This window comes from Trichechus manatus, unplaced genomic scaffold (genome assembly GCF_000243295.1).
Source record: "Trichechus manatus latirostris isolate Lorelei unplaced genomic scaffold, TriManLat1.0 scaffold00274, whole genome shotgun sequence".
Taxonomy (NCBI): domain Eukaryota; kingdom Metazoa; phylum Chordata; class Mammalia; order Sirenia; family Trichechidae; genus Trichechus; species Trichechus manatus.
Genome location: NW_004444210.1, coordinates 1,472,181 through 1,482,210, shown reverse-complemented (window position 1 = coordinate 1,482,210; position 10,030 = coordinate 1,472,181).

Sequence of the window (10,030 nt, the reverse complement as noted above, 5' to 3'; positions counted from 1 at the left end):
ACAATAGACTTTGGGTGGTAGAGTTCAAGGGTCATGCACTTGTTGAGCAGAACTAGCTGTTCTGACTTTAGATTTTCATAATGATGTGAAAGCAAGTTAAGGATGGTGACTTTAGAATCAGAATCCTGTGTTAAAATTCAGTCTCCACTGCTTACTAGCCGAGTTATTTTGGGGATACTGCTGGACCTCAGTAAGCCTCGCCTTACACCATCCGTAAAATGATCATAACAATATCTCCTCCTGGAATAAATGAAATTATGTACAACTTCAAAAAGAATTCCTAACTCACAGCAGGCACTCAATCAATAATAGATCTTTTTGTTTATATTATGCTATAATGACAGAGGCTAATATAATTTTTTTAAGCATTCTGAATTAAAGAAAAAGACTTCACTTTAGAATTCCAAAACTTTTTCAGATTTTTTTCAATAAACACAAGATTTATTTTCCTGGGACTCTGGGTAGCCATGTGAGACCAGCAGGGGACTGGACCTCAGGAACACCATGTCAGGATGGGTTTAACTCCATGACATATATCAGACCAGTATGGGCTCCCTCAGGGCTGGTACTCACCTCCAGGATATTCATGAGGCCTCTGGAATTTTCGATGTCACCAAGCCAAACTAGACACACACACACACGTAATGCTCCACAGGGAAAAAAAAGTAAAACTTTGCTTTTTGACAAGAAAAGAGGAATGATGTGAAATCTTTGCTATTTCCACTTCCATTAAGACACAGCCCCACCACCCCCAGTTCTCTAAGCTATAAAACCTTCATCCCTCTGCCAGGATTGCTTATAAATTGTGACTCATCTTGCAGCACACATTAGCAGTCTTCAGCACGAAATTGGTCCTTTCAACATGATAAGTGCCTTTCCAGCCTGTGAAAGAGCACCCACTTTCCCTTCCACTTATAAGTGAGGTGGAGGAATTTTTTGTTGAGTTTTGCTATTTTACCTGAGCTACTGGAGAATCACCAACAAAGACTCTACCAACAACTACTGCTTAGCACTGTATGATGAAGCAGTCTTAACCCTTTAATCTTCATTTCCTGTGGCAATGCACATAATAATTATTTCAACTCATGTTTCAACTCCATCTAAAGAATCCAAAGGCTTGGCAGACTTCAGTTTATTATTCAGATTGCTTCTGAGAGATTGTCATCTTCGAACTGAAAAATAGGACTTCTGGGAACTGAAAATTTCTTGACCTTGATTCAGGCAATAAAACACAGTTACCTCTTTGAAGAGCATGGAAACTTGCTGCCAGCACTTCCAGCTTGATATCAGAACCCTTCTATAAACAAAATTACAAAGTATTTCCTGTTGGTTTTCTTTTTAAATGATCGTATATTCTCATTGAATGTAGTTTTGAGGACCAAATCCCTATAAATTTAGTACATAATAAGGAAAGATAGTAAAACTACAGCAGTAACTAAAAATTTCAAGGAACACTTTTTTTTCCTTTTAATAATGATCAAAATAAGAGAGAAACAGAATGATGAGCAAGAGGTTCAGTAAAAATGGATTCATCTGAAAGTTATATATTTTCAGGAATGAGGCCAATAGAGACAGAAAATCAACTTGAGTGTCCAAGGGAGTCAATAACCTGTGGGGAATAAGAATATGCAGTTTATAAAAACAAAAATAAAAAGAGAAGTAATTTTTTGAGAAAGTCATAAAAAGGTAGAAAATATACTTCATAACCAAGATTGACAATAAACGATGATGCTCAACATATATACAGTCATAGATAAATGGCACATAATATTAACAACAAAAAAAAAGGGACATAAGAATGGGTTGAAGAAAATTAGTGTCAAAAAAATCACATGTCAATGAAAAATTACATTATTATTGAAAGTAAAAAAAAAAGTCTATAAATAGAAGTTCTGGGATTTCCCGAGAACTTTAATTTTTAATCTCAGGCATCAAATATAGCATTAAACCATATTTAAATCAATATATACAGTTTTAAACTATATAGTTTAAATATAGTAATGGACATAAGGGGTGGGGTATAGTAAGGAACATAAGAATTGTTCTATATGCAAGCTCACTATTTCCTTAGCTATATCCAGTCTGCTAATGAGCAGATCAAAGGTATTCTTTATTTTCTATTACAGTGTTTTGATTTCTAGCATTTCCTTTAGATTATTTCTTACACTTTCCATCTTTAGTTAAGTCACCCATCAGTTCTTCATGTTGTCTACTTTTTCTGTTAGAGCCCTTAACATATGAATCATAGTTATTTTAAATACTCTGATAATTCCAACATCTATGTCATATCTGAAACTGGATCAGACAATTGCTTTATCTCTTCAGACTGTGTTTTTTTTCTTGTCTTTTGGCATGCCATATATATATATGTATGTATGTATGTATTTTGAAAGCCACACTTGTGTTGGAGTATAAGAACTGAGATAAACATGTCTTTATTGTGGTTATTTATTGTATCTGGCTGGAGGTTGGGGTGTATTTATTGTTTACAATAGCTACATGTGCCAGAGACTACAAATGTCTATATGTCCTTGTTTCTGTCTTCTGTCTTGAATTTGGGCTTTCCTAAGTATTATTGCCCTTAAAAAGTCTGTATTCTGTAGCTATCTCAGCAGTAATACATTGTGATTACACTGGAGCCCTGTTGATGTGGTAATAAGGTGTGGGGAGGGAGATACTCTATAATCGCCCAATTAAATCTCACTATTTTAATGGGCCCAGGTCTTGGGGCTGTGACCTTCACAAGCATATCTCTAGTGGTATTTTAATCCCTGCCTACTACTCATTTCCCTGGCTGTAGTGTTCCCAATCTATTGTTTTGAAACCCTTCTGACTATTATCTCCTATTGGTGGAGCCCTGGTGGCACAGTGGTTAAGAGCCACAGCAGCTAACCAAAAGGTTGGCAGTTTGAATCCACCAGCTGCTCCTTGGAAACCCTATGGGTCAGGTTCTACTCCACAGCAATGGGTTTGGTTTTTTTATTTTATTTTATCTTATTAGGCAAGTCAGGAAGGTAGAGGAGGTCGGAGTGCGAGGAATGCCCTTTCTCCAAGCTCTGGCAAATCTTTTCGCCTGGAGTATAGTCTTTTTCTGTGATGAAGTCTGTAGGCGTATTTCATAATTATTACTCTTGTTCTCCCCCTGCCAGAGTCACAAGGAGATCTTTCTCTGACCTTTCCAGTGAGAACTGAATGGTGTTCTTGGATGTAAAGCCCGTGAGAGTGTGGGGCCCCCTAAGACCACCGCCCTAAGAGTTTCTCATTCCCATGTTAGTCCTCACTCAGCCTCCTACAAATCACCAAAAGTACCATTTAATTGTTCCTACTTGTTTGTGGCGCCAGAGGCTTTTGCTCCAGGCACAGTGGTTAAGAGCTCAGCTGCTAAACCAAAATGTGGGCAGTTCAAAACCACCAGCTGCTCCTTGGAAACCCTGTGGGGCAGTTCTACTCTGTCTTGTAGAGTCGCTATGAGTCAGAATTGACTCGATGGCAATGGGTTTTTTTAAGTTCATCTTGGCTGGGTCTTTCTGGATGAACCTGTCTCTCCAGGTTTTGAGGTGGTAGTTTGTCCTGCAACTTCAATTCTCTGATTAGTCCAAGAAAAGTCACTGATATTTCAGTTTGTTCAGCTTTTTGTTATTGTAACGATGGGAGTAATGCCTTCCAAATTCTTTACTTGTTGGAGCGGGAACGAGAAATACTCAACCACCTTTGATCTAATGGTATTACTCCTCTTTTTACAGATAATGAAGTAGTGAGCGGAGAGCTTACATAACTTGCCCAAGGTCATGCTCTAGGAATTGCGGAGTCTTGGAATGAATTCAGTTATCTGGTTCTGGCACTTAACCAGATTTTAAATTGTATAGTATAACACTATTAAAGATGTGAATAAAATTATTCTGAAGTAACAATGGGGAGCGACTAACTCTGGGAATTAACTTTATCCAGAAAGGTTTCATATTTCAATGAAAACATAATAAAATATTATTATTAAAAAAACTGAAAGAAAGGCCTCATAGAAGATGTGACAAGTGAGCTAGTGCTGAAAATGAGTAGGGATTTACCAAGTAAGAGAGGGTGATGGGAACTTCTAGGAAAAGGAAAAACAGGTGTAAGGGCACAGAGCACGTCATCTTTTAGATTCAGTTGTTCAAGTACAGGATATGTTCAGGAGACTGAAAAATCTGGAGACATCTCCTGTGCCTTGTGAAGGGCTTTCATACTAATTTTGCATGGAGTTTACACTCTAACTGGTAGAGAACAAACAGAGTCTTCTAAAGTGATGAAGGACCCATTAGAAGTATGAGCCTCCAGAGCTGAGAGATAGGTAGCAAAAAGCTATTTAAGAAATTGTAGCTGAGGTGAAGATAAAAAGTAACAGATATACATTCGTGTGTGTGTGTGTGTGTGTGTGTGTGTGAGAGAGAGAAATATGTAATGTTTGATTCCCTGTGGACAACATTGTACTAGCAAAACACAATCCCTCAAGAGACTGATTCCAATCCAAACTCTCTGTCACTCCTCAAGGTTCTCACCAGTACACAGAACCTAGAGTAAATCACCTTCATGTGCGTTCTTTAATCACTGACACCACAGAGATTTGAACTCACATTCAAGCTAGTGTTCATTACTTACATAATCATTATTATTATTTACTTATCCTGTTACCGAAACTGCAATCTGTAATTAAAAAACAAGTACTACCACCTCAAAATATTCCTATAGAAAATGATTCCTATAGTCATAATTCCAGGAAAAGGAATTTAAACAAAAAATGTTGTTGTTGTTGCTAGGTGCCATGGAGTCAGTTCCAACTCATAGCAATACAACAAAACATTGCCCAGTCTTGCGTCATCCTCACAATTGTTGCTATATTTCAGCCCAAAACAATCGGCAATGCAATTCCAAGGTGCTTTCTTTCAACAAAGTACATTGGTTCTGAACGTGACTTAGGATAGTTACCATGGTGGATGTAAGACAGAATCTATTCTCATGTTTTTCCACTAAGTTCTAAAGGCTTTGGCACTGTTTGTGTACCCCTCAGCAACGTTTTCTCAGACTAGCTTTCTGTAGATCAGTTTGTGGATAAATGGGATTTTGTGTTCAACTTTTTATTGGCTGGCTACTGTATTACTGACAATCATTTTTCTCCAAGGTTTTTATACTCCTCTTGCCATTAGCGTTGTAGTGCTTATCTATGTATCTGTGCTGACCTTAAATAGAAACTGAAACTCAAGGGGAAGACAAGGACAACTGCCTGTCACTCTGGGTCTTGTAACTTTTTTTCTCCCCACTCTTTAACAAGAAGCCTAATACTTAAAAATACTACCAAGAAGCCTAATATCTAAATATTTAAGGGCAATATTGATGTTCCTATCTTCTGATGTCCAGTATTTAGGCTAGTTTTAGGGAAGCTGTCTTACTCAATCAGTAGTCATCAATTTGAATTGGGAAATAACTCCATAAAGTAATTTGGAGCAGATTTTATTAAATTGGTCTCCAAAACTATAATTCAGGAGGAGCTGAGAGAGAAAGATTATGCTGGGGTGGGAGTAGGCTGTTTACTCATTATTCTGTAGGACTGGAACTGCCCGAGTGAATGAGTGAGTCTGACCCCAAGTTTTCAGAGACAATAATACTAAAGCAGGATGCAAAATGATGACTAAATAAAAAGCCAAAATCAATAAGCCACAGAAGGAAGTCAACATGGATAACCAAACTGAAATAAGGTAAAAGGAGTGGGCAGAAATATAGTAAATGGGAGCATAGGAATGAGGAGGCTGAGGAAAAGGAAAAAGAAGTATTAAGGACCCAAACACACCAATGATCATGAAGATGGCACAGGACCGGGCAACATTTGGTTCTGTTATATATAGGGTCGCCATGAATGGGAGCCAACTTGATGGCAATTGACAACAGCAGCACCAATGGACTATCCTTTAAAAAATGAGCATCCAATTCAAAGTACGAACAATTAAAAAATCTTTCATTCTCTCTCTCTCTCTCTTTCTCTCCCCTCTCTTCCTCACTTTTCCTGTCTTTCTTGGTATATGTGGGGAAATGCTCATTTGTAGAAAAAGGAAGCCATGTAGCTCCAGACAAAGCTAAAAGGAAAGCACGATTTCAGGCTCCATCAGGCTAGCATGACCTAACTTTTATTAAACAAATACTAATAATTGCCATTATTTTTTCTTATAATTCCACCAGCAATGCAAAATTTTATTTGTTTATATTTTCGTTTTTGTAAAAAGCAAGTTTAGTTTAGTGGAATTAAAAAAAAATTATTGTTTTGTGACTCAGAAAACAGCCTCAGATTACCATGGACTATAACAGTGAAGTATGACTAGTTTTAAACAAGGGGAAAGTTTCAAATCACCATTGTACTATCTAGTTTGAAATAAGTTTGCTTAACTGTTGGATGGTAACGCCTCCTCAAGAACTACTATATAAAATCTCTAACATACCGTATAACTTATTCATGGCATAAATAAATATTTAATATGTCAAATAATAAATAAATCACTAAGGTGATTCCAGTCAATTCAATGAAATTCAAGGAAAGCATCCAGATAGAAAGGGAATGGACAGACAAAAGGTTTAAAATATTTAAAGAGATGTGAACATGGTGGGTCAAACAGCCTTTATCTGCTCAGAGGATTTTCCAAGAATAAACCTATTAAAAGAATAAATTTACTGCAAATCTCAGCCTACAGTTTCTGTAGTTATAATGAAACTCATTTAAATGAATATTTGATAAATGCATAAATGAATAAAGATGAAATGAATGAATGAATGGAAAAGGAACATAAACACTAAATGGTGGAAATTAAGTGAATAATTCTCTTGAATAAATCAACTTCACTCGAGTTTGCTAGCATTCTATGCAGAGTAATATCATCTAAAATGGTAATTTTGAATGGATCATGGTAAAGAATTTATCTACACAAGAAGCGTATAAATTTATGGCTGTAATCAGTATACTCTAAATACACATCATTAAGTACTCTGTCTTTTAATTGGCTTAATACATTCTATTTAAGTGATATTTTTTCACCGAGGTAGATAATCCACCATTTCCTTCACATTGCGATGTCTTATGTTCCTGGGAATAGGAGAACTTCATCTCCATGTGTTTTCTTCTCAGAACATTAAACATATTAGCCTAATTACTCTCCTCTTTATTCATCTGGAACATTTCCAATCATCCTTACTATGGCTATGTTTGGATTAGGTCAACACAAACCATACTGAATCCCAGGCGGACTGGGCTGCACAACTTAGGCTAAGAGAGGACTTTATATTTACTTTCCATGTATTTAAGGATTTTTTTTTTAAAATTCCTAAACAAATCTTCTAAAAATGGAACGGTGCATAAAGGTTCCCTTTTGTAACCACAAAGAAAGAAGATGACTGGAATTATTAAAGTTCATGGATATTTTATAAGCAACTAGGCTTTCATACATTCAAGTTTCTGCAGAAAAACTCTCTCGACGAACAAATTCTTAGGACCTGCTCAAATAAGCCTCGGGTGCAATTAAAACAATCATTTAAAATTACATAAATATTTTTTAAATCCATGAAGCTTGAAGAATTAAAAAGGTAAATATCTTTAAAAAAAAAAAAAACTCTCAGTGTTATTAACGATCAATTTACTTAAAGTACCAGTTCATCTTAGATAGTACAAAAGTAAACTTAAGCCTGGTATACTCTGAATTGTTGCCAAGCCCAAATTAGTGAGCTCTAAACTCAAAGTTTTTAATTCTAGTTAAAAATAAGTAAATAAAACAAAAAATCTCACAAAGTTCTAATTACTAATCTTGCAAGCTGGAAGGTATGTAATTTTGAAAATATACGAAGTTAGCTAGTGGGAAACTTTGACCCTGTGCCAGATTTGCAATTTGCTCACTGTATAATTCAAACAGATTTTATAGGTTTTGTCCATATATTCCAAGTACAGAATTATCTATGTATTTTTTAAAAAGGTTCTCTTCATTTCCTTCTTTAAAGCTGTATTTCTTTATTTTAATGTTGTAATTGATGCATATGAAGGAAGATATAGCATTTATAAATAAAATGCAGACTAACATTACCAATGCCATTTAATACCCACCAACTTAATAACTAGAGCATTTCCAATATTCTTTCGTTTGCTTATGGGTTCCTCACATCCCTTTGCCTTGCTGCCTTGAAGATTTAGACACCCTCTAGATTTTTGTATTTATCATTCTTTTAGAGTTTTAAAAATAGTTTTATTTCTTCATGCTTTTTTCCTCTCTAAAAGATATGTGTTTTACTCAAGTAACATGCTATATGTAAACTCTGGGGATTTATTTTCACTCAAAATTATGTTCTGAATGTTCAAACTATAGTTTATTCATTAAAAATATTTACTCCATTTTATGAATAACCTTTGAATTAAAGTGATGGCACAGTGGTTAAGAGCTATGGCTGCTAACCAAAAGGGGTTGGCAGTTTGAATTCACCAGCTGCTCCTTGGAAACTCTATGGAGCAGTTCTACTCTGTCCTATAGGGTCACTATGAGTCAGAATCGACTCGACAGCAATGTTGGTTTTTTTTTTTTTTTAAAACACTTCAATTATCAAATTCGGGTGGTTTTACCAGAAGAACAAGGTGGTGCCTGGCTAGCATTACCAAGCATTCTGACCAAGGACATAATAGATGGTCCCAGATAGAATGGAAGAAAAACGTAAAACAAAACTCAAAGTCTTAAAAAAGGCCAGACTTACCGGACCAGTAGAGACTGTAGGAACCCCTGAGACTGTTGCCCTAGATACCCATTAAACTTGGAACTGAAACCATTTCTAGTGGTCACCTTTCAGCTAAATAACAGATTGGCTCAGAAAATAAGCAATATCATCAAGTGAATACTGAGCTCTTTTTTTAAAAAAATAATCTATATGAGCCCAAACCATCAACATTTACCCTTAAATAAAGATGAGAAGGTAAGGGGGGAGGGGGGAGTAGGGAAGCTAGATTAATGAAAATGGAACAACTAGAATGGAAATAAGGAGAATATTGACGCATTGTGAAAAATATAACCAATGTCACTGAACAATATGCACAGAAATTATTAAATGGGAACCTAACTTGTTATGTGAACTTTCACTAAAAAGGTAATAAAATAGTCTTAAAAAAATGTGGTGGGTTTTCTCATTCTTTCATTTAGCAAATATTTACTGAGGTGACAAGCACTGTTTCAATAGAGAAAATAAAGCAGACAAGAAAATTTCTCAGTTTTCATGGAATTTCCATTCTAATGAGAGAGAACCTTCTTATCCAGGTCAGCTGTCACATATAGGAAACTATTTCTCATAAAATATCTGGATATTCTCATTTATAAGATTATGAAGTATTAACATTTGATTAATATTAAATATCTTTGGCATGTGGCTAAACTAATTTTCACTCTAATTAGTAGTATATGAGTTCCCATTAATCAACAGCCTCTCCAATAGTTGGTATTGTCAGACTGTAAATACTTGTTGGTCTAGTGGGTGAAAAATAATATCTTATTTCATTTTAATTAACATTTTTCTGATTACTAATGAGGTTGAACATCATTTCTTACATTTACTCGCCATTCATATTTTCTTTTCAGTGAAATGTGTGTCCATGTTTTCATCTCCTTTTCCTATTGATTGTCTTTTTCTTGTTGATATGGAAGAGCACTTTATGCATTCTGGATATTAATACTTTACTGAAAATATATTCTCCCAGTTTGTTGATCTTGTTTTCATTTTCTGTATGGAGTCTTTTGGTAAACAGAAGACCTTAATTTCTAAGTAGAAAAATTTCTCAGAATTGTATGATGGGTTCTTCTGTAAGTTGTTTAGGAAATTCTTCCCAGTTACAAAGTTATAAAGATATTCTCCTTTATTTTGTTAATTATTTCAAGGTTTTGCCTTGAAGTCTTTGTTCCATCTTGAGTAGACTTTTTGTATACAGATAAAGTAAGCATTGCATTTTTTGTTTTTCTACATGGATAATGAATTATCTGAGCATAGTTAT